Source organism: Amblyomma mixtum, chromosome 10 (assembly GCF_055824585.1).
Source record: "Amblyomma mixtum isolate Tamu chromosome 10, ASM5582458v1, whole genome shotgun sequence".
NCBI lineage: Eukaryota > Metazoa > Arthropoda > Arachnida > Ixodida > Ixodidae > Amblyomma > Amblyomma mixtum.
Window position 1 is genome coordinate 94403461 of NC_143021.1, and position 25704 is coordinate 94429164.

The window sequence follows — 25704 nt, forward strand, 5'->3', positions numbered from 1 at the left end:
CATTCGGAGACCAAGAGCAACACAACAGTGTGCTGCACATGAGTGGATATAATGCACTGGGACAACTGTGCACAGTAAGGAACGCTTGTAAGGCGTCAGGTATTTGCTTGGGGAATGTAATCGAGTTCAGTCATGTTTCATGTGTAGAAAGCAAGATAAAAGTTGTAGCAGAACTATGAAATCCAACATCCAATACTGAACTTCCCCAGGTGATCTACACACACATAAAAAGCACGAAAGGATAAGCTCAGCGGTACTGTTAAGTTTGATGCCCTTTGAGGTTTGACTTGCGCGTCTGTATGCAACCATCAGATACCATCTTGAAGTTACCAGAATGCCCAAAACAACTTTGTTGAACTGTTCTACTCTAAACTGAAATACTTTTCCTTAAAACATTTTTTTGCGACATGCTGTGTAGCTAATTATAAAATAAAGAAAAGAAGCTGATAAAATTTTCTCATCTCAAACGTACTGATAAGTACACAAATCTGAGTGCTTTCAAGAGAGGTGACGCACCCGGTATTCAGTGTCCAGAAGCATACATAATGCTGCAGAATCCTATAGCAAGAAAATTTCTTTTAGTTGACAGATGGCTATGTCTGGTTACAAAGTCAATACCAAGTAAGGCACATATCCTAACCTGCAATTACAGGAAGCTGCACGTGCTTCATAGGCTGTAACTCCGCCAATAACTACTACATATTTCCCACCTCTAGCACGAGTGCGGAATCAATATACAGCATGGAAACAGCAGTTTTGTTGCTTTAGCTTCTTTACTATGCTGTTTAGGCAAGGGACGAGTTGAAATATTTGCATGGGCAGTTCTCGATTGAAGTAACGTAAAAAACATCCGCACTCCTTTCTGCTGAAGCGACTGGTGGACCACTTTTGCATGTCGCATCTCGTATGACTTGCTAAGGGTCCAGACTGACACACGCACTTCGTCAAACCTTCACACAAAACACTCTTCGCTTTTGCTATAAGCTCCGGCCACAGGCAGTAAGTGTCCCGTCACCGTTCACATCGCAAAAGAAGGCAGCGCTCGCAGGCGGTCAGTTTGAGCTGACAGCGACAGGTGTTGCAGGCACACCGCCGACTAAGTTTCCAAGGAAGCCACACTGTAGAAGGGCGCCGTCTTGTAATCGAAACACACCACAGAAACAATGGCCACTGTCGCTGCTTATGAGCCAGGCATTTTTGCAACGAAGTTAGCAGTGCAATAGGCCGAAAGGTTCGACTCATCAAACGACGGCACCGCACTGCTGACCTCATTATCGTTGTCGACCAGACATCCATAGCACATATGCCCCGACGGATCGCTTAATTGGGAGCTGCTACTACTCTTGGATGAGAGCGCGCCCACCGGCAGCACACACCGGTAATCCTTCTTCTTTTGCGATTCCAGCACAGTAACAGCGGCGCGCAAGACAGCCCAGCAGCAGCACGAGAAAACAAGCGAAGCTCACGGCGGTGATCTCAGAAACCATGCAGCATGTCGGATAGGCTTTGGATTTGACGAGCTAGACCATCCCACTCACGCACGCACGCACGCACGAATGTACCGACACGCATATTAATGCGTCCATGCGTCACAAATTTCTCAAGTTTTTAATGCTAATATGTGCACAAGAACTTAATTATTTTTGTAACGAAAGTTTCATTTGGTTTTAGTTCTTTGCTATCGCACTGCCCAAAAGCATAGAGCCCGAAAGAGACGACCTGGAGGAATGCCTGGAGGCGATGCCTTTCTAAACGGGTCGAAGGAAGCCGGAACTGGCCGAAGCGCTAGCCAACGAACGCTGCGTCTGGGGAGGGACAGCATGGCGGGCCGCGGTCAGCGTTACTACGTTTGTCGTGGTCCTTTGTGGTGCCGAGGGCGTGAACGATCGCTGGCATGAGCATTTGTCACTCTTCCGATATGTGATGTGCCGACAGCAGTGAAATTCGCTGGTGCGATGTACGAAAACGTGGTAAGGTGCTGGGTAAACCTGTGTTTATAGCGTGCGTCAGCGGGCTCGACGGATAGCGCGTCGTCCTTTGCGCGCCTTCACTGGAAACGCTATGCGGACGGTGGGGCTCATTTCCTCCATGGCGGAGCAGCTGGTGGGAGACCACTACCCGGGTGACATCTCGCATCTTGGGGGTAAGTTAATTTTCTTCGAACCTGTTCATTATTTCAAAGCCTTTGCGCACAACTGGCCACGTCAACACAGCTAGTACAGAGACGCGAAGACGCAGTGCGTATCGCGGCAGCACGCAGCGCTGAAAGGTTGTTTGCTGGCGGCACACGGGCATGAATGCGCGTGTAGTGTCAGTGGTCACACGGTCTTGGTCAGTATGCCATGCAAATATGCACAGCTGATCCGATCGCGGGGTGCACGATATCGGCGCCGTACTGCCGCCGTACTGCCATTCATCTCTCGCCGAGAATGGAATATGTGCCCACCAATAGATCTTCGGCCCGGGCTTTACATTCTCGCCGCATGTTACGCTGTAATTGAAGTAACAGCGCTCGAGCAGTTTAACTACGTAGACTGCGATTCAGCTGTATGCGTTTGGATTGAGCTTCCTCCTCTTTCACTTGTATTTCACTTGTACTTTTATAAATTGTGTATTTAAGGTACGAAGCTCCATATGATCCAGCTGCGTTCGTACTTATAGCCGAGCCAGTGTAGTCGAGCCTTGAATAGCAGAACGGTGAGATAAAAACAAATTGCTCTGAAGTTTTTCGCCTCTATTTTGGCATTCGCTTTTTCATACTTTGGCTCGGAGCTGAAATGGTACAAACAACTGCAAAATGCACACAGGTGCCCTAGCTCCATTTGCCCTAAATCCCGAAGTTGCAGTGAAATTTAAGGGTAATTGAGCCTTTAATATGTACGAAGAATAAACTTGATTGTTTCATGATTATAACCAATGGCGCAAATAAATCTGACTTTGACTTAAATATGCTGAGGTACCTCTCCAATACCTTATTTGATGTTAAAGGAAAAAGTGTGGTTTTTCTGCAATTGGCACTATTAATTCATCATACCTGTGAGAATGTGAAATCATTGCTAATCATGCCAGATTTCAAATTGAGGGACGCATGCAGAATTTGAAGCAAACCAGCCTTCTACTGAAAATATCGTCCTGCTGTGGTCTGTTCTTTTGAATGGTGGCATGTATTGTAGAAACGATGCTGGATATCGATATGCAAGTGATGTCTCGTCTGAGGCTAGGTTGTGAATGACTGCCGTGGTTATGAATTTCTTGTTGCCTGGCCCACTTCGAAATGTGGTTAAACAGTTGTGTTCCATTCTGCGACCGGCTCCTTTTTGTGCCTTGCACTTTGCCTTACATGCTTGATTCTAGTCCATTTTTTGCACTGTGCTGCTGTTAAATGTGTCTTTTTACCTTGCAGCAATCTCCACATAGCTTTACCAGCAATGCCTCTTCCAAGCTCTCCAGTATGGCTGTGCCAGCCTTTCACTTGGTGCTAGGATGCCCAGCAAGCAAGCAGGCTTTTGAGGTAAGCACTGAAGACATCTTCCGACACAAGTAGCTTTTATTTTCCTAGTCCACTGCTACTTGTGTGACCCCTCGAGTAAAGATCAGGTTCTTCTTCTTCTTTGCACTACAGGTGCACCGCCAGAGACGGTTGGTAACTCGAACTGAAGCTCTTCGCACCAGGGGTGCCACGTCAGAGACGCTCGTGTGATCAGTTGACACGCAGGGATAAAAAAAAGGCAATAACTGAGGTTTATGTACAGGTATTTACAGCGTACAGAAGTTTAGACACTCGAGACAAATTAAACGGCAAAAGACAAACAACAAAAAGGTGGATCTGGCTAATACTAGGGGAGGCCCCTACTCGGCGTGGCCGAAGATGCGTTGCATCTCACCTTAGCCCAGAACCCCGCTTCCAGCTCCGGGGCCCGGTTTTAAAGCCCTAAAGGCCCGGCCCACATTCCATAGCTTCCAATCATATTGTGCTCTCAACATGATTGGTTCTTCAAGAGCCTGGCCAGCCCTCCAGCTGCCGTAAAATAGAGCTCTCTCTCCACCACAAAATAAAAACAAACACAAATAGACATCCGTGCCAGCACGTGTGCGAATCAGTACTGCGGGTGGGGGGACACCCGTATACCTGCCGGCGCGTTCGCGAGCGGCCGCGTTCCAAGAAAGGAGACGCTTCGCTTTGAGCACCCCCAGCCGCGTTCCGATGACCCCGCGAACGCTACCGAACCCTTACACGCCCTTCCCAAGATTCTACAAAGGGCTCAAATGCCACTTTTAGAATTATAACAAAGGGATCGGTACGGGTCACAAAACCACCCTGTGGGTGACATACCGCAGCTACACCAGCGCTGGCACCAACAAAACCAAAAACAAAATGCAAAATGCACACACAACATCAGCAAATTCCACAAATTCACACGGTGGCATGCCTGCCGTGCGCCGTAACACGCGTCCAAGTTGGTGCGTTGCACCCAGTTCACCAGCATGCACACCCGCGTCCTGCTCGACACACACACCGACACTCACAACTAGAGCGTTCAGTAGCACTGATATGGGCCACGTGAGCCTCCTTAGTCGCACCGAGCGTCCCTGTGCGCGTTCGAGCCCACACGTGCCTCATTCGACACGATTAACACCTAATGGCCACTATGCTCGTCAGGCTGGTGCCACAGCGGGGCGTGAACTGAAAAGACGGTGCCCTCCAGGATCAAAAACGTCCTGGTCATCGATAGGTGAAAATCTCTGACCATGCGACGCACTTGAGAGCACTCTCTCTCCGGCGCACCAGTACGACACGCGTGGTGCGTAAAGAGCATAGCCCCTGGCCCGTCCAAATATAGCAGTACAGCCAGTCTCGCTACACTTGATACGCCGACCTCTAGCACGGAACATACTGTTCCTCGCGTCGACTTTCAGCGTGAAAACCACGCACCTGCCTCCTGCCACTCCACCTCGCCCGGGGTCATCTGCACCTTTACTGCACGAGCAAACTTTGAAACCGCCGCTCCGTGCTTGATCAGCGCCCGCTGGCCCCGTGGCATAGTCTGACTCCGAGGCTCCATGAGCTTCCTGACAGTCACTTGACCCGGGCTTGCCTTGCGGCAAGTCGCCACACCTTTCCGGGTCCTCAACTGACCTGGTCGGGCACACACCGGGTGCGTTCATCTGCGCGGCGTTCTGCCCGGTCGGCCCAACAGGCCCACCTCCGCTCTTTGCCTCGGATGAAGGGCTCTTGCCACCAGAAACGCTACGGGGCACTTCATGCTCCATACCCGACACAGTGTGCGGTTGCGGCGACGCCAGACTTCCTCCTTTCACTCGCTCGCCGATCTGACGTCTGTCCTCACCGACCGTTTCCTGCTGCACGAAATGCTCTTTTTCACAGCTTGCTTGGGACTGCGTTTTCGGAATTGTCAGAGTGACTTCCAACAATCCTGAACTCGCGTCCGCGTCCCTGGTCTCATTAGGGGTTGAGCTAACTTGTGCAGCTGGATCGTCGGAGTGCGCGTTCACCGCCTCGACTACCGCGACGCTGCGTTCCGTCACGATACTTTCTTCACGAGAGATTGCACTTTCGTGGAAAGCTGGCTCCCTCTTTTCTTCTGCCTGGCTGTTTTCTTGACCTGTGCTTGACAGGTATATTCCTTTGTCTTCCAGCACAGGCGGCCTCGCCTCTCGAGACTCGGAGTAGTTGTCCCTCGCTAGTTCACTAGCTCTCTTAGACTCCTTGAGCTCAGCGAGCTCCAGCGCTAGCTGCTGGCGCTTTGCTTCTAATTCCTCCAAGACGCACTTAACATCCTGAGGTTTCTCCTCGCACAGTGGCGCCTTTCCTCCATTTACTTTCGCAAGTTCAGCCTGAAAGTACGCTAAGCGCGCCTTCGCTAATTCCACTTGGTACCTCACATCAAGTGAGGGCAGGCTTGGATAGCTCTCCATACCGCCTTCCGTACCCCTCAGATGTCCTATCGGCTCGAACACAGGGACGTGAACAATGCGACCAAGGAAACTCACGGTTTCGATGTGTCGATCCGCATTGCCAGCTCCTTGGCGTCGGGGTCCACCGCCACTTTCCCCGGACGCTGCGATGAGCTGTCGCACGCCGCTGGTCCGCCGCCGGTGATCGTCGAGTTCCCGACGCGCTGCTTCCTTGACCGGACGCAGTCCCGCGTCGCTGGACTACTGCCGTGGTCCTTGCGTCCTTGCCGCCGTGTCTCCGCAGGTCCGTTCACGATCGCTGACCTGTCGCCTTGTCGTCACCTTTCTCCCTGCCTTGTCTTCTTCCTGCGCCGTCTTCCGACGGCCGCAGGATCCTGTCGACTGCGCCAGTAAAGATCAGGTTCTTCTTCTTCTTTGCACTACAGGTGCACCGCCAGAGACGGTTGGTAACTCGAACTGAAGCTCTTCGCACCAGGGGTGCCACGTCAGAGACGCTCGTGTGATCAGTTGACACGCAGGGATAAAAAAAAGGCAATAACTGAGGTTTATGTACAGATATTTACAGCGTATAGAAGTTTAGACACTCGAGACAAATTAAACGGCAAAAGACAAACAACAAAAAGGTGGATCTGGCTAATACTAGGGGAGGCCCCTGCTCGGCGTTGCCGAAGATGCGTTGCATCTGACCTTAGCGCAGAACCCCGCTTCCAGCTCCGGGGCCCGGTTTTAAAGCCCTAAAGGCCCGGCCCACATTCCATAGCTTCCAATCATGCTGCGGTCTCAACATGATTGGTTCTTCAAGGGCATGTCCAGCCCTCCGGCTTCAACAAGGTAAAACCACCCTCTCTACCACTAAATAAACAAAAACAAACACAAATAGACATCCGTGCCAGCACGTGTGCGAATCAGTACCGCGGGTGGGGGGACACCCGTATATCTGCCGGCGCGTTCGCGAGCGGCCGCGTTCCAAGAAAGGAGACGCTTCGCTTTGAGCACCCCAGCCGCATTCTGATGACCCCCGCGAACGCTACCGAACCCTTACACCTCGTTATGTTGATTTTGGCAAGTTAGGTTGCCTATTAAGGGCTCTCTTTTGTTTTTCACCTGCTGCTGTGGCCTACTGCATTGGTGTTCGGCTACTGAGCCCAAAGACGCGGCATTGAATTGTGGTGGCTTCGTTTCGACAAGGCGAAATGCATATTTGCTCGTGTGTTATGCAATGTCAGTGCATGTTAAAGAATCTTTGGTGGTCGAAATTTATGCACAGCCCTCCTCTATGAATGGAGCTATTGTTCAACTTTGAGGCATTAAAGGGACACTGATGGCAAGCTGAAGTTGACCTGTGATGATGAAGTTCCGCATCCTAACCACAAAGACGACACTTTTTCTGAAAGTGGAGCTTTATAAGCCAGAGAAAGCAAAACATACAATTTTCATCAGCACCGGCTGATTTCGGAAGTAAATTGCGATGCGCTGACTCCGTTTTTTTTTTGGCACAGATTCCAGAGGCTAGGCTGAACTGCCATTCACCTCAGAACGGTTATCATGGAGTCCTTTGTGTAGACTTCATGAGTTCAAATCGAGTGGCGGGAAAATTATTAAATGTAATTTTTGCGCCAATAATTGTGTTGATGGCCTTTGCACTGCTGTTAAAAACCGGGATAGCAGTATGGTATCCCATAAAACTAGGTTCAGGACTTGCAGGAAGTGGTTTATCACATTCCGCTAGCTTGTGCAAGAAACTACTTCAGGGATATGTGCAGGTGTCTTTAATGTGTTCCTGAGTGAGCACTAACTCGTTAGGGGGAAGGCAGCTTCTAATCTGGCACTACAGTGCCAATGTCGTGAGTGTAAATCATAAGATGACCCATCAGTATGTACGCCTGATTTCTGTGACACTTCAGTGGTGTATAGAAGTGGTAAACAAATCTGTAAGGTATTTGATGCATATCTCCAAGGCAACGGCTGTATGAGTAGCGAAGCCATTAGTCAATCTTCAACGGAAAGAATTTTCTCTTTTAGATGACGTGCTTGTATATCAGTGACAGTTATTTGTTGTCCTGCCTTTCGCTGGTGTGAGTCATGTGTGGCGCATCTTCATGCGAGCCTTCTTTTCCTTTACAAAAAATTCAATTGATAGTCCAACCTGTTTTCTTCTCTTTTCCTGTGTTGCATCTTTTGGCTGGTTTTAAATCTGTAACTGAGCTCAGACCGTGATAATTACAGCCGGTAAACAGGGCTACTGAATGTGAGCTTGGCATACATGCGTACTGTATGTGTGAAAGTGCAGTTTACAATATTCAGAAATGCTTGATAGCCTTACAAGAATCTAAAATTTTGTTGGAATTCCTATTTGTTCTCTGTCCAATTGTCGAGAGTTTTTCCGCTTCATCGTGTGATTAGAGCCACTTTGGTACTTAAGCTGAAATCTTTTCTTTAGCCTGCATGTTTCTCACTTTTGGGACAGAAACGTGGAGGCTAATGAAGAGAGTTCAGCTTAAAAGAGTATAGACACCTAATCTTGGTGGCATGTTTTCTTCTCTATAATGATGCGGAAGACACTACTGTGCATGAATCACCATCTGGTATTCGTGTGAGACCGCTAAATAATTTATAATCAACTTTTTCTGCCATCCTGTTTCGGTGAACAATTTGACTATGGCTATGACATCAAAGAGAGCTTATAGGTCACGTGAGGCGTGGAAAAACTGCACTTATAATCGCTGCTTCATCGTTTTAATTCGCTACAGCGCTGACGCCAGCATTCCTTAAGAGCCAGAAGTACCAATTGTATTGCAGTTTTTCATGCCTCACGTGACCAATAACCTCGCTTTGAAGTCACAGCCATCATTCAGCTGTCGAAACCGAAACAAATACAGCAGGAGAAAGAAATTTGATTATAAATTATTTAGCGGTCATAGGAGGATGCCATGTGGTAATCCGTGTATAATACTTTATGCCTTATTACAAAGAAAAAAACACGTGCCAAACGATAAGGACAGCAAAGTGAGCTATGGAAAGAAAAATGATAAGTCTAACATTAAGAGACCAAAAGGGGGCGGAGTGGGTGAGGGAACAAATGCGGGTTAATGACATGCTACTTGAAATTAAGAGGAAGAAATGGGCCGGGGCGGGGCTTGTAATGGGAAGACAACATAACCGCTGGTCCTTAAGGGTAATGGAGTGGATTCCAAAAGAATGCAAGCATAGCAGGGGGCGGCAGAAAGTTAGATGGGCGGATGAGATGAAGAAGTTCGCGGGGATATGGTGGCCACACCTAGCAAAGGACAGGGTTAATGTGGAGACATGGGTGAGTCCTTTGCCCTGCAGTGGGCCTTGTCAGGCTGATGATGATGGTATGTGTCGCACCTGCTGCTTCGTGCTATCAGCTGGCCCATGCTTGGCCGACCAGACTAGCCAAATTTGTGATGTGGGTTTTCTATTGCACCTGCATTTGTGTACACAGAGGACTTGAATGGTAGCAGGCGATGCTGTGCATGTGTTCACGCCACAGCACACATGACCCACACTGAAAGCTTCTCTGCCTTTAGTAAGACAGCTGCGTCAGTCTGGGGCATAACGTATCCCAGTGCTAGAGTATGAGTAAATTGCTCTGGAATTTTAATCTGGTATCAGGTAGCATAGCGCAAAAGAAGGCTAGCGCGGCTGCCTAATATTCTCTTGGGCAGCTGTGTTGGATTTTCAGTGCCTGTTAGTGTAATCCGTGAAAGTTCACTGTAACCCATTCGTTTCGATGTAAATTAGGAAGTCCTTAGAGCCCTGTACTTTTTAATGATAATAACAAGGTAATGCAGTAATTCAATTGTACCTGTTCTCTTTCAACACAGTAAAGTGCTGCTGGGTCGAGATCACAGTTTTACTTTGTAGGTGTGCTCAGGCTGTCATCATCATCATCAGCAGCAGCAGCAGCAGCAGCAGCCTGACTACACCCACTGCAGGGCAAAGCCTCTCCCATGTCTCTCCAATTTTGTCTGTCCTTTGCCACTTGTGGCCACTGTATCCCCACAAACTTCTTAATCTCATCCACCCACCATTTTTTCCTGTCTGTGTGTCTTCTTCGCCATTCTGAAATTCATTCATACAAATGGATTGATGCACGTAGTGTCAGGTGCGTAATGTGATACCACCAGCTCACCTCAAGCTGTGCTCAGATTTGCCTCATTGCTGCAGGAGCAATAAGGCAGGCTTGAGGCTGAGTGGTGCAAAAACATGATTTTTCAAGAATGTCTTTGTGGAAATTGCAATTAATCATGTGAATTTGCTTTCATTTTAGGAGCTGCACACAAGCTGTGCGCCTTTCCATGCTGATCACGCTGGCCAGGTACGCTTATGGTTACATTACTAGGTTGTTTTCATAATGGCAGTTGTGGATTTCTGTGTGGTTTTAAAACATAAATTGTATAAGTATTTGCCCTGCCACAAAAGTATAGTGGTGCATTCAAGGCCAGTGTTAGAAAGGGATGTTTTGATTACTGCAAGAACTTGAAGGCCCCTGTGTGGTCACTGTGGAAGGCCCCCTCCCTACTTAGGAATTGCTATTTGGGTTACTCAGTCATTTGGCAGAGGAATAGTGTATAGAGATAAGGGATGGAAGAATGCTTCCAACTAAAGAAAAAAATCCAGCAAGCAGTCATAGAAGCAGAAGTACAAAAATGGCAAGGCTTTCTCTAATTTACATCGAATCTTTTTCACTTAGACTTCTTATTGCATAGAACGGCTGATGCTTGGCTTACACACATATTTTCTTTAGGTATGCAGTAGGTCTCACATTCTTGTATGATATGGTCACGGTGCCAAAAAATGATGGTGGTGTTAGAAAACTCGGAATATAGAGGAATTTTATTGCTGACCTTATGGAGAACTATGGTAGCTGTGCAGTCGTTATAAATATCTTCCAATATTTTCACATAACACTCTTCTACACCCTGATTCCACAATGCCTGCATGACAGCTGTGGTTCCACCGAGTCAATTGCTGTCTGGTAGTCAATGAAGGCTATATATTGGGGTTGGTTATATTCTGCCCATTTCTCTATCACCTGATTGATTGCATGAATGTGTTCTCTTGTTGAGTATCCTTTACGAAAGCCTGCCTGATCATTTGGTTGATTGAATTCGAAGGTTGTCCTGACTCTATTAGTGATTACCTTAGTAAATACCTTGTAGACAATGGATAGTAAGCTGATTGGTCTGTAAATCTTCAAGTCCTCGACATCTTCTTTCTTATGAGTTAAAATAATGTTCGCATTCTTCCAAGCTCCTGATACGCTCGTGGTCACGAGGCAAGCGTGTACAGGGTGGCTAGTTTCTCTAGCACAATCTCTCCTTCGTCCTTCAACAAATCTGCTGTTACCTGATCCTCACCAGCTGCTTTACCCCTTTGCATTGCTCCTGAGGCTTTCTTTACTTCCTCCCTCGTTACTGGCGGGATGTCCCATTGCTATGCTCTACTGCCTCTCTCCGTAACGTTCTGATTACATTCACTACTGTAGCGATTTGTGCAGAACTCTTCGGCTACTTTAACTATCTTATCCGTATTGCTTATGACATTGCCCTCTTTGTCTTTTAGCGCATAAATCTGGTTTTTACCTGTGATTAGTTTTCTCTTCACTGATTTTAGGCTACCTCCATGCTTTAGAGCATGCTAGGTTTTCTCCATGTTAAACTTTCTTATGTTGGCTACCTTGCACTTATAAATAACTTCGATAGCTCTCCTAGTTCTATTCTATCTCTGAAGTTAGACGTCCTCATGCTTTGGCGTTTCTTCATCAGACCTTTCGTCTCCTGAGATACCTTGCAGGTATCCTCTCGAATGATCTGACCACCTACTTCTGCAGCACGCTCCAATGAATTTAAATATGTATTTAAAGATAACAGTTAAGGTGGGAGATTGAGCTTCGAGATTTGCACTTCATCTTGGGAGTTATGCCACTGCTACACAGAATACTTGATCGCCGTAGAGATATTTCATCATCTCGCACCAAGCTGCTGTGGCGCCACTGTCACAGTTGATAATTTTGCTGGGAAGCTGTTGTAGTGCTCACACAGTTTTGAAAAGGTGGTATTCATTGTATTTGTGCTATTGGCAACAGTGATAATATGCTTGCTGCAGTGTTTTGTGGCTAGCCTTCTTTTTTTTTAGTGAAATAAGTTGTACATTTCATGTTGAGTATTCTTTCAGCGATTAAATTGCTTTGATTTTATTCCTTAGTGTATAGTTGCGAGTGCTCCATGTCTGAGTGCAAATTTCTACCACTGAAAAGCCTTCAAAATCTTAATAGATGTCCACACTATTCTAGGGACTCAGTGGCTATTGGAAATGCCCATTTAGCTGTATTCAAGTGCCGTTGAGTTAATAGCCATTTGAAAGCCTTCAAAATGCCTGTGTGACACGGTTATTAGATTTTGTGCAGGTTTGATGCTGAGCAGTCTGCGTGCTTGAGTCGGGTTTTCCAGTGTCTGTATTTCAAACCTGAAACTTTTCGAAATCATCATTGGTTCATTAATGGAAGAAGTACTTGTGCCCTTTTCTGGAATTTCCAGAAAACAGATTAACTGAATTTTTTTGCATATACTCCTACCTTTTTGCAGGTGCTGCATAGTGAGAACCTGTATCAAGACGCCAACCTGCTGGACTTGGAGAAACTGAAGAAATTGTTTAGCCACTGTGTGGCACCCATCATGAGGGATGTGGCATTAATAAAGCCAGTTAAGGTGACCTTATCTATGTCCTTTTGCAAGCATGCTACACACATGAGAGCCATCCCACGAAGCACCGTTTCTGCAAAGCTTGTTATCTCACAACATGCATGCTGAATGAGGCAGTGACAGACAGATGAGGAGGCCTTAATGCAGTACATTAGCGTACCGTGTTGAGCAGTGATGTAGGAGCCTTGCAGCCATGCAAGGTATTATCGGTATCATGATGGTAACTCCATTAGACACTGTCTAGTGCTCTGTGAGCCAGACTCGGCTCTTGAACATTCTGGGACTCACCCTTGGCTCTCGGACATTCTGGAAGCCTCACCCGGCTTGCGCATATTACGCGAGGATGTCTCCTGCTGTACGAGCCTTACGCGGCTTGCGCACTTATGTGAGAGATGTCTCGCGTTTGCGAGCTTGCTCGGCTTGCGCAAATTATGTGAAATATGTCTCGCGTTCTGCGACCTCGTTCAATCGTCGCATTTTGCGTGGCAATAAACACGCAAAGATAGGCACGCAGAATTCACGCTCAATATTTTCAATAGGGAAGGACGAGACACAAAGCGCTAACTCACAACTAATTTTATTGAAACCAGGCAGCGCCTTTATATGGCGAAGTTTCACTGAAAAAGAAGGAGGAGGGCAGGAAAGGTAAAGATATCGAAGCGACGATCACAGCGAGCACACATGAGCAAGCGGTAACCAAAACAAAAACAAAAAAGTTAAAAAAGAATATTTAAGGGCGGCATCTGAAAATTCGAACTCGGACGAAAAAAGTGAGAGATGGGGTGCTGACACTCCTATTGCCAAGTTTCCTTATGTGAAAAACTTCCAGACATTCACGTGCCTTCTTATCTGCGCTTTTGCCGAGAATCTTAGTCTGACTCAATCATGCCTCGCATCCGTCGCAACCCATAATATGCGCTACCAAATGTGCATATTTATCCTTTAAATCTGATAAATTTCGGGCATGTTCCCCCAAGCGCTCGTTGATGCAGCGCCCAGTCTGGCCAACATAGGTCTTCCCACACGTTAAGGGGATAGCACAGACCACTCCTGCGGAACACATGATGAATGAACACATGATATCGCACATATCATCATGTCACCCTTTGAGCTCTAGTGTACTGCAGCGGTAAAATTTGTCCCCGTTATTATTCTATGTGTTTGTGAACGCTGTTAAAGACTGTATCAAGCACTCTAAGATAATACAATTCTCTGATGGTTTAAATCTCTCGGGGCGGTCCGTTCAATGCTTGACTGCGAAGAGCTGCACAAAAAATATCACCTGCATAAAAGAGTGATGCACGCGACATGCTGTAACACTTATTCCTAACAGAATATGCGAATCTCTTTAACACGTCAGAAAGAACCACTTCTCTTTGATTACACCGTTCATACTGATACAATACAGCGTGGTAATATTGTTCGCGACCTAGGAGTATATATTGAGAGTGAAGTCAACCTTAGCCACGTTAATTATTTAACACGCTCGATTGTTCGTACTTTAGGGGACCGTCGGACGCTTCACTAAGCAATTTAAATTCAGACTGTTTTCTCATCCTCTACAAGTCACTCATTCTGCCAAAATTGCAGTTCTCAAGCGCTCTATGGAGCTATGATATCTGTACAGTGCACAATGACGGAACGCGTCAAACGGAGGTCGGTCCGTATCCGATATGACCGAGAAATGGGGAGACAATACTACTTCTAATATGGTCGATTGCTGTCTAAACTCATTCTTCTTCCACTGCATGTTAACAAGTCATAAACTTAATGATTGTTCATACGTACAAAAATACTTGCAAGGATAAATAATTTGCCCTGAACCAGCATCAGCACTTAAACCGACAGTGCCCAGGCATTTTGCAAGAAGCCATAGGGCATTTTATGCTGAAAAGCACAGATGTCGCTCTCCATCCTGGTGCATTAAGTACATGCTTACTACATCTAGACTGCCAAAAGATACAACCGTGGACATTTTCACCTTTAACAGTTAAATATGTGTGATCTAGCGTCCTCGTGTTCATAGGACTTCCTATTTCGCCTACACATCGTGTATGATTTAATGCACAGTGATGCACTATACCCCAGATAGGAATGCTATTTGTGGCACATAAAGTAAGCAAATAAATAAATGGTGTGGGAGAGTGGGGGTGGGGGGCTCTTAGCGTTTGTGTGAGTACTTTATGTGCTCGAAGGAAGGGAACGAAACTTTTGATTGTGCTAATTGTGAAATCGATCGTGAAGCGGCATACACGTAGCAGTAGCTCTAGCATTGACCATTCGGAATGTGCGCAATAGGCAGAACCTTAATTACTGCTACGTTGACAGGGGATCACTGCTAAAGGGATCACTACTACGTCGTGGCCACGCACACATAGCAAGCGCGTCAAACCTAGGGCAAATTTCGCCATGTTGTTTGACTGCGAAGTTAGTGAAATAGGAAGATTTTACTGTCTAACGCAGCAACATCTTTCGGACCAGCTCAGCTGCAGCCGGAGCAGTTATAAAATGTCGCCAGCGGCTACGCTATGCATCAGTCGCTTTGTGCAAGGTACGCGCATGGCGCCGAGGCGGAGCACCCGTTCAGAGCAGTAGTGGCCAACTAGCTCTGATTATCTTCAATAGTAGCGGGTAACAACCTAATAGTTTTTTTTTCACTGCACGTACAGGTTTATAAATTTGGGTATGCGGAACGAGACATATTTTACGGCCCTGAAACATACCAACTGATATTCATAGCGTTTAAAACGGCTGTATATGGCAAATGATACTCTATTTTAGTTTTCTTGAATAATTTTGAGTGCCCACTAAAAGTGCACAGTTTTGAAGTCATTAGGAAAGAGAACTGAAGAAGTAGCTTTTGTAAAGATTTTTATTAGAATAGATTTCAGAGGCGGACGACATTTTTGGTCTAGTACTGCCTTTATTATTCACTAATCTATATGAAAGAGAGCCCAGAGGTTCGAGTTTCGAGTTTAAAGTTTATTACAGAGAAAAAATATACAAAGTTCACGGTGAATGAGGAATCTAGATTCTTAGCCAGTTGCTAGTTTCGGATCCCTTACAAACATGTTATAAATCTAGGTAGTTGAACAAGGCTGAACATACTAAACACATAATTATTATAATGCAATAAAAATAATGAATTCAACAGTAAGGGGAGTTGTATTGTTCTGATACCATGTACTTTTTTATAGCAGGTGCAATGTTCGAGATGGACTTAATGCTGAATGGGATGATATTCCGAACATTAGCGCTGACAAATGCTATGCTTCTACGTCCGTATAGATTGTGTGTTGTAGGTAAATGGAGGTTATTGTTGTCAGCTTGTCTGGTGTGACTTGAAGCAAGCTTCAGAATGGAAGAATTGTACGGTATATCCGTTTTTATAATAGTGCTCACCAAGAGCGCTGTTTTGTAATCGCGAATTATCCGAAAATGCCTGATGTTGAGGTTTCTGAAGAGTGGGTCTGATGACGAGTGCCAAGGTGCTGACGCTATTAACCTTAATGCTCTTTTCCGGAGAGTAATAAGCGGTGCGAGGTACAGTGAGGAACTGTAGCCCCATGACTGAATGCAGTATGTAGGATGACAATGGAATATACTAAAATAGACCACACGAAATGTATCAATGCTGAAATGCTTTCTAGCTTTAATTAATGCGGCGCATGCAAAGGTTAATTTTTTACATAATGTTTCTATGTGATCAGCCCAAATTAGAGATTCATCTAATGTTATTCCTAAGTTCTTCAAGGTTTTAACTTTTTCAACGGGTACTCTTCCGACCTGTAGTGCACATGTTTTAGGCCCCTGTCTTCTGCGAGAGGCGAAAACTACAAATTTAGTTTTTTGGTGTTAAGCAAAAGCTTGTTCATTCTGAACCACTGCATTGTAGTCTCCAGTTCATTATTTGCGATTGTTTCTGCTTCTTTTCAAGACTTGTGCGTTATAATAAGAGCTGTACCATCGGCGTATAACACTGGCTGCGCGCTCTGTAGGAAACGGGTAGTCATTTATAAATAACGAAAAGAAGATAGGGCCGAGTACCGAGCCCTGGGGCACTCCAATTGTAACTTTTCCTAATGGAGATTGGGCACCATTAATTTCTACATACTGAATACGATTTGTTAGATAACTTCTGCACAAATCAATGGCTATCCCACGAAAACCACGACGTTCTAATTTTAGTAAAAGAATATTATGATTTAGGGAGTCAAAAGCTTTGTTATGTCTAGAAATATACCTATGGCAACCTGATTATTAGCGCACTGTTAACAATCTCTGCTACTGAAAGTACTGCTGTAGCGGTGGAATAATGCTTCGGAAACCATGTTGGCTAGGCGTAAGTATATTATATTTCTCCATGAAATCTGTCATTCTCTTAGCTATTAACTTTTCAAAGAGCGTGTTTATGCAAGATAATATCGTAATTGATCTGTAATTTGCTATGACGTTCTGGTCATCCCCTTTGTATATTGGTGCTACCCTTCTAATTTTGCGCGGTTCGGGATACACCCCGAACAGCTCAATGAACAGACTGCCGTTGTAATACACCGTCAATCAGCAGACGCATTTCCCGGTAGTAGTCTCAACTACCTGATTTGTGGAATGCTTGCAAATCCGTTGCGTGCACTGAACAAGGCATTCGTTGTGAGCAACGCGGTTCTCTAGTTTTTGAAGCCTTTCATCGCCGAGGCAGTTAAACGTCCGATTGAGAGATGCAGGAGCTCTGTCAGCAACTTGGCGATACTCTGGATCGACCTGAGTGCCATACCCAGAAATTCTTGACCAGAGCACTTTTGAGCGGGAAACCGTTTATCAACGCAGTTCTTTCATATATTCTAATATTTGGCTGTAACAATCAATATTGCTGCAGATTTTATTTACAAAGGGTAGTTTAAATATATAGGTCGACCCGAGCTTAATGCGTCAGCAGGAAGGTACCAAAACTTATTTTCCGGCGTGCGCAGTTCGTTGTTCTTTCAGGGTCCATAGGTTGCGCGTGACAATACATTTTAAGATGACCCGACGCAATCTTGTAATTTTTTTCATTCACAGTTTTGCCATCGTCAAAAGCATTCCTCGTCGATTTTCTATGGATTTTCTATTCGATGCGATCCGTGGAAACACTTCAAAAGAAAGATGTCGCTACTCGTCAAACCAATGGATCACTACCTTCAGTACTTCCATAACAGTGTCCTACAATTCAACAATTTTCCAACTTTTTCATTCAGAAAGCTGGACATGCGTAACCTGGAAGGTTCACATGCGCTAACCATGAGACATTGCTCTTGTCACTAATGCACTTGTAACCTGTACACGCTGTTTGGGTGGAGGTTCTCGATGTTCAATAGCACCTGGATATGCGAGCCTCTGACCGGAAGTTAGCATATATGTACTCGCAGTGCACGTATAGTGCAGGAAACATAGACCCTTGGAAACGAAGATAACGAGCTGAATGCAATAAATTACTGTGAGAAAGTTAATACACTTTACTCAGAGAACTTGCTTTCAATATGGAGTCGTCTATTTTATTTCCATTTCACAGGGTTTAATGCCACATTCAGGCGAAATTTCCGAAAACAAAAGTAATATTGGCAACTTTGGGGAATTTATGCTGCCAACCATTTGTTACCCAACTTCGCGCACTTTTAGCGCGAGTTCCCAGACACCCTTAGAGCGTGTGGGGGTAACAGTCTCGGACTCAAAGGAGGTGCCTCCGACTCAGCGTGGCAAGCTCAGTGAAGACTAGCTACCAAGTGTCAAGAGGTTTTTGGTCGTCTAGTGTCCAGATTTCATCGGTCGCAATCCAGAGAATGGGTCAGAGCTAAAGGTTTACAAACAAAACAAAGTTATACAGCAAAGAGTCGGTACAGAGAATTTCACAATCACTCGTACAAGCACATACAAAGTGAATAACAAAACAGTGCAATTCGTACAAAGTTATACTCGAGAGAGACTACAATAAAAAATCAATATTGCAAAAAAAAAAACACAATTTGTTTACCGGGCACTGCGACGCTCCGACGACCAGAGGTTTACGACGATGCCATCCCGCAGGCTGGTGCGCGCTGCCTCGTTGAACCGCGGCTGGGCGACTGGTGTTGTCCCGGGAGTCGAGCGGACGCGCTTCACTGCAGCTTAAACGGCGGCTCAGACTAAACTGACAGCAGTCACTGAATTCTTATATAGGCTTGGTCCGCGTCTGTTTCAGCTCAGTTCAGTTCAGTTCAACTTTATTTCATTTTAACAAGAAAAGGAGAGGCCAGGACTAAATGCTGTCGAAACAGCTTGACAGGGTCCTGGCCCCCTTAGAGTGTTTGCACAGTAGCATATAGGAGATAAAATCAATTTGCATGTTCGTAGACTAAATCCGCAAATACATGGCTAAAACATAAAAACAGATAGTAGCCAAAGAAGCAGTAAGGTTTCGAAATACAAAACAAAACAGTTTCAAGTTGAATATAACTATTTCGTACAGAAATAGTTCAGATAGTTCGTACACAAATAGTACAGAAATAGCGCACAACAAAAATGATGTACGCGCCAAAGTAGGCGCGCACATACACACAGTATTGGCTGTGCAGTCTTCTTTTCCTTCTCGCCCCGTCCGCGCATCCTCATTGGTTAAAAGCCGGGAGTCGCTTCGAGGAGCTTCTTGAAATTTCTGTCCTGGCGCCGCCGCCGACTCGCGAGTGAAGAGGAGGGCATGTCTTAGCACACGCATGGTTACACCCTCTCCGCTGGTTTCGAGTAGAAACATCTCCGACGTTCTCTAACAATCGACGGCAAGGCTGACGGAATTTCCCGCGCGCCCTGTCGGCGAGCGGTGGTGGAGGGGGCAGCCACACAGACAAGGCTAGCTCTCCGTGGTTGCCTTCTCCCTCGTTTTACGACCCGCGCTTGCGAGACGCGTCCGCGCGGCGCTGTTTTTGTTTCTTTGTTTCAAAAATGCGCCGAATTTTGTGGCACCACTCAATTGTAAAAGTATAAATCACCTTAACTTATAGGACATGCAGAGTCAAAGCCTCACAAAATTTTGCTGTAAACAGTGCTCCGTACCACTTTTAAATTACTATCGTTCTCATTTGTTGCTTGATTAAAAGAATAGAAAATTTTCTGTATTGTTTTAATTGTAACGCACAGTCAAGGGACAGCGCAAAAGGCTGTTTTCCAAAAAATTGTTGTCGTTCTAATGACACTCACGCAAACATTTCTACTTCTGTTTTAAGCAATCCCTTCACAAGTTACGATATTTAGAAATTGATGTTCAACATTAGTAAATTTTGAGCACATCTGAGCAACAGAGGAAATATATTTTTGAGTAAACAAGCTTTCTGCACCGTGCGCGACCTTTGACAACTTAAAACAGTGCGCAGGGACAGGACACAGTTGAGAAACACACAGACACAGCACTGACTGACAACTGAGCTGTGTCTGTGTGTTTCTCAACTGTGTCCTGTCCCTGCGCACTGTTTTAAGTTGAAAAATGAACCAACTGGCCCCGCTACTTCCCATGATGCGACCTTTGAGCGGTCGGGATGGAGCAGTGCTTGGTGCTAGCATCAACGCGAGGCTAGAGCTAGGTACGGCAGCACCACGTCCTCGCAAGCGGCCTCAGGCAAATGCTTCTAATACACATAGCACGAAAACTGCAAGTTTCCTGCAAATTTCCCTGCGCAGGGAAATTTCCACCATCAAAATCGGCGGATGCCCTCTATAGGAAGCCAGATGCTTAACGCTCTGGAAGTAGCGGTTAAAATTGCATTTTTCTTTCGTTCTGTTGCAATGGCTTACAATCTATATTAAATCTTGCCTCGCATAACTCTTTTAAATATGCTAGTTTTGTTGGAACAGCTTCCAAGTAAATTTTGCATGTGTACATTAAGTCAATTCGTTCTGTATTGTTTAACTATGACAGAGCTGAGAAGCGAAGAATCTTGGCGCACGGGAAAAATTTTGCATGCAGCAGGTAAAAACGATACTTTCGTCTTCATAACCCGTACTGCCGGGCCGCTCTAATAAGTTAAAATTGAAGGAGTCCTTTAAATATTACACTCTTAGAATTGAAGCAATGCTAGGAACTCCTTCTGATAGAAGTTAATGCTTATGTCATATTTCACTCCTTTGTCGTGAACTTTCCTGAATCGCCGCAGTGATTCCAGAGTTGCGTACGCACCCTCTCCTGCAGTGAATCCAGTCCTTATTTAGCAGAAAGAGTAGCCACGGCAAGAATGGAACAGAGTACCATTGTACCATTTAGCAGGAATATAAAAGGCTGCGTCTTCACTGTCTGTTCGACTAATTATATTACTTTCAAATTATTATGAGTTTACAGTGTAGGTCGAGTCGAGCGGCTCTTTCCTGAATAAAATATGCGAACGCAATGACCCCAATGAACAGTGACTAAATCTTAGACCCAAGTCAGAGCACGCGCAGCTCAGTAAAATAAATAATTATTTTGTTTGGTTTATCGGGTTTTGACGTCCCAAAGCGACTCAGGCTATTGGGGACGCCGCAGTGAATGACTCCGGAAATTACCAACACCTGGGTTCCTTTAGAGCGCACTGACATCGCACAATACACGGGCCTCTAAAATTTCGCCTCCATAGAAATTCTACAGCTGCGCCCGGGTTCGAACCCGTGCCTTTCGAGTCAGCAGCCGAGCGGCATAACCACTCAGCCACAGCGGAGGCCTCGTTAATAGAAAGAAAGCAAAATATTGGCATTGAAGGAAATTTTCATTCGGGAGCAATCTCACAGTGTCGGGGACGTGATGCTCGGGAACAGAGCACACTGCCGTGCTGTCATGACATTTAGTCTATTAAAGGTGCACTGAAAAGGAATCTGACTTGTCTTTTTGCCGCGGGAACAGATCTACACGTTCCGAGCTTTCTTAGAAACTGCGATTTATTACCCTGTGTGGCCGATTTCCGTAATTAAATCAAATTAACATCCGGCACCCGCCTTTTTTTTAAATCTCCTGCGTACGGTGGGCGGAGTCGACCAACGCGTGGAGCGCCTTTCACCTAGTCCCGTGGCGGCTTGCCGCTCTGCCATCGGCGGAGTAATACGTAGTAGTTCGTAGTAGCAAATAGTCCGCGCGTATTTTTATTTCTGCGGGCTTATTTTGCGGCTATATTATCTACGAATGAAACTTTATTCATGGAAACCTAAAAAACAAAATAAAGCGAAAGCTGGCTGAAAGGCACTTCACGCGTTGGTCGACTCCGCCCACCGTACGCGGAGAACTGAAAAAGTAAAGGCGGGAGCCGGACGTTAATTCGATTTAATTAGGGAAATCAGCCACACATGGCAATAAGTCGCAGTTTCTAAGAATGCTCGGAACGTGTAGATCGAGTTCCCGCGGCAAAAAGACAGCTCCAACTCCAACTCCAAAGACCAACTCGCCCACCAGTTCATGTTGTACAAAAAGACATGTTCAGAATCCTCTTCAGTGCACCTTTAACAGCCGGTGTAGTTTCGAAGGCTGCGCGCGATACATGCAAAGAGTATCTTCGATACCGATAACCTACAGATTGTATTGCCGATACTGATACGAGATACCCAACTCAAACTGATTTGCGATACAGATTCTGGATACTATCATCGATACACATCTGAAATTGCCAAGATTATCAGTCTAGCATTATGATTTGCTAAGTTGAATATAAATATTTTTTCCTTTTCTTGTCTTTTGTGCTCGCCTTCGTTCGCGCTGTTTATTCAAGATGAATATAAATAGTTTAAAATACATTGTGTGGCATGGAAATTTTACATAATTTTAAAAATATGCTTTTCGAGCTATAAGCGCGCTTTTTAGGAACACCATTGTCAGCGATGTAGCACGTTTGAATACAACTAAGACGTTCTAATTAGGAGGCTAATATTGACTAATATTGAATAATTAACCTTACAACAATTGCGGCTAGGCTTCTTAATTATTCAGAGGCGCGCGGGCCGCCGCGGTAGCTCAGTGGTTATGGTGCTCGGCTGCTGACCCGAAAGACGCGGCTTCGATCCCGGCCGCGTTGGTTGAATTTCTTTGGAGGAGAAATTCTAGAGGCCCGTGTACAGTGCGATGTCAGTGCATGTTAAAGAACCCCAGGTGGTCGAAATTTCCGGAGCCCTCCACTACGGCGTCTCTCATAGCCTGAGTCGCTTTGGGACGTTAAACCCCAATGAACCAAACCTATTCAGAGGCGTGCAGCCCGGCTTTCTTAATGTTCATATCTGTTTCTTGATTTTCCAAAACGCGCTTACTCTCGGCGCTGTGGCCCAAGAAATTTTGGTTATTTCGGTGCGTTACGTGCACTGCATAGGTTGCTTTGCCTTGAAGCTTCTCGAAAGCACTGTATTTCTGCAAGATGTAGCCAGAATTTGCTGGGCGACATCGCCGAGAGGGTCCGTGTTTTCATAATTCCAGCAGCCGATCTGTATATTACTTATGGTGGGCTCACGCCTCTCAAGAATAAGGAGCGTAACAGTAACGGCTTAACAAAACACGTTGCGAATCTAGTGCAGCCCCATAACCGAGTGCCGTAACGACTAAGCCACCTTGGTGGCAATGCAGACGCTCATTGTCATGTCTTCATAAGTTAACTATTGAATATTACTTAGCCAGCTTGCTAGTTAGCACGTATTCTGATGCATTATAATACTTAAAGGTATGCCAAAGAAGTGCTCTTCTAACTCAAAAAGCCTATTTTTTGAAATGTGTAAAGCATTAGATGGAACGCCTAGTGTGATGTATATCGCACATTACTTGAAAGAGCATGAACAAATCCGCCCGCACAGATACCTCCAATTTATTTAAGCTCCAGCTTCGGTGCAGCTGGTGTTGTAAAAATATCAGCTTTAAAATGCAGCCATGGTGATGTTTCTACGGCCACTTCCATAGGCAGCCTAGAAAAATCTCTTTCAATGCTAATGTTCGGCATGTGAATCGGTCCCTCAGCATTTCACTACATACAAATAAATTTGAAAGTGTTTGTGACGCTCTTCGCTAGTTATAGCAATATCTACAGGTTTCCTCTCTCTTTTCCCTGCGCTAAAAGGTGCATGCGCCGTGCAATTGTGAAGGCGTAACAGTTTTTCTCCCAGCACTATGTTTACCGGATGTTTGCAGTTGAACGTTATTTGCTACAGGCTATAAGAACAGCAGCAGAGAAAGAAAGGAGTGAAAGTTTTCAGTAGGCAAAGCACATCTAGCTAATCTCTGTAGTTGAAAATTTTTGTAAGTAAAGATAATAGCATTTTTTCAAATAATCGATCAGAAATAGCCACAGGGTTCCGCTCTTCTTTAACCGAAACAAATGAAGAAAGAATTTTTATACAGAAAACACGCGCACTTTGCCCCGTTGTAATTCATGAAGGTTACATTTAATTCTGCAGCATTAAGGGTCCCTTTCAGTACATAAACCGGCGTAGTTGTTGTTGGCTTGTTGAGAAAATCACTATTGCCCGAGAGGACAGTGAAGTCACAACCTCCCCGCGCAAGTAATTAAAACAACACAAAACAGTCACAGATTAAAACAGTCTTCACTTCAGAGCAGAAATTGTCATTGGTCTACATGGCAGGAGCGTCTCTCAATCCCCTATTTTTATTGCCTCTGAAAGAAAAGCAATTGTTCTGAAAAGAGAAAATGTCGAAACGGAGCTGGAACCGCTGTCCCATGAGTCGTGAGCAGGGCGCTTGACGACTGAAAAATCTCTTTTTTTTCAGTATTGCCTTCAAATGCGTGCAAATACAATACGACAGCACTCAAGTGGTTAATAACAAAATTGCAGCGCCCTTAGGTGCCAATGAACGTTCTAGCTTTCAGTGCGATAGCATTAGTCGTCCCATTAGCACAAAAACCCGCGCCCGTCGCCGACCAAAGCAAGAAATTCCTTACTGATGGTACCGTGCTCACCTATGACGCCTGCATTAGGCCACAAGGGAGGGACGCCTACGGGAAAGAAAAAAAAATACAAAAAACTGCGGTGTGTTGCATTTGAACGTGACGCACTTTTTCAGCAAGCCAGCGTTGTCTAACATCAGTACATATCCTCAGTATGCTTTACCGGCAAACAAATCACAAGTCGTTCACCTCGTGCCACTGTTCATTTAAGTCCCTCTTCAGTGAACAGTTCGCCTTGGTGCGGGTGTTTATGGCGAATTTGACAGGCCGCCTGAATGGTTGCCCGTTCTTGACGTATGTGTGCCTCCCGCAATTTGGGTGCCTTGGGGCAGTGCAGCGTATGAACACATGAGAATGTGTTACTGCATTACGGAATACTGCATTACGGAATAGTGCGTGTCTACGAAAAGAATACGATAGCTCAGCGGGGTTGATTTCCATGAATTAAAGGAAAGAAAAACCCCTTCGTGGCATATGCGTTGCGTGCCCACCTGGCGCGCAGAGGGCCTCGGTTAGAACCCAGGGCGGGTTAATTTCTTCTTCAAATGTGCTCACCTGAGAGGTGCCACTTCCTGTGGACACATTTTTTTGGAGAACGTCTGCGAACAACTTCCGGTGACGGGTTTTCCCTGGCTGAGCCATATAACGCTTAATCATTGGGAACTAAAATTCCTTCGCTAGAACTCAGGTGCATTCCTAAATATTTACACCTTGAGACGGGTTCCAGATTAGTACAATTTAGAACATGATGTAAATTTATGGTCATTTTTTTTTGCCGCAGCACGGCCAATTAAAGAGCATGTAGAGCTGAATTTTAAGTACGGCGTAACATTACTGCTTCTCAGCACCCACTATACAATGGTACGTATAGCTCACCCGCCTGAAATGGTACAGTGCGGTATGGAAAGTGTGTTTACCTCCGGTAGGCTGTAGGGCGCTATGGAATAACGCGAAATGAATGGCTGCGGGTTAATAGACATCATTTCTTTTCGTGCAGAGAGGTTGCACAGCGCGTAGACATATTTTCATCTCTCCAGTGTGTATGCGTATATACTTATCGTGTTAGTGCACCGAGCGTGCTGTTCGACGAACAATGTCGTTATCAAAAGCATCGCGATCTTTTCTACTTTAGGCTT

The 25704-nt window shown here is 45.5% G+C and overlaps 1 protein-coding gene and 1 long non-coding RNA gene across 3 annotated transcripts in view; both read left to right on the forward strand.

The window, feature by feature from the left end:
• Positions 1-25704, forward strand: part of LOC149326450 (carbohydrate sulfotransferase 9-like) — a 32071-nt gene that overhangs the window by 5782 nt on the left and 585 nt on the right. The gene's annotated exons all lie outside the window — the stretch shown is intronic.
• Positions 1974-13198, forward strand: LOC149326451 (uncharacterized). 2 transcript variants are annotated; one of them, XR_016286064.1, is made up of 3 exons: positions 1974-2143; positions 3404-3511; positions 12549-13198. It is a non-coding gene; the product is annotated as an uncharacterized LOC149326451 (long non-coding RNA). The 2 variants fall into 2 exon arrangements; XR_016286065.1 differs by lacking the exon at positions 12549-13198 and adding an exon at positions 10232-10259.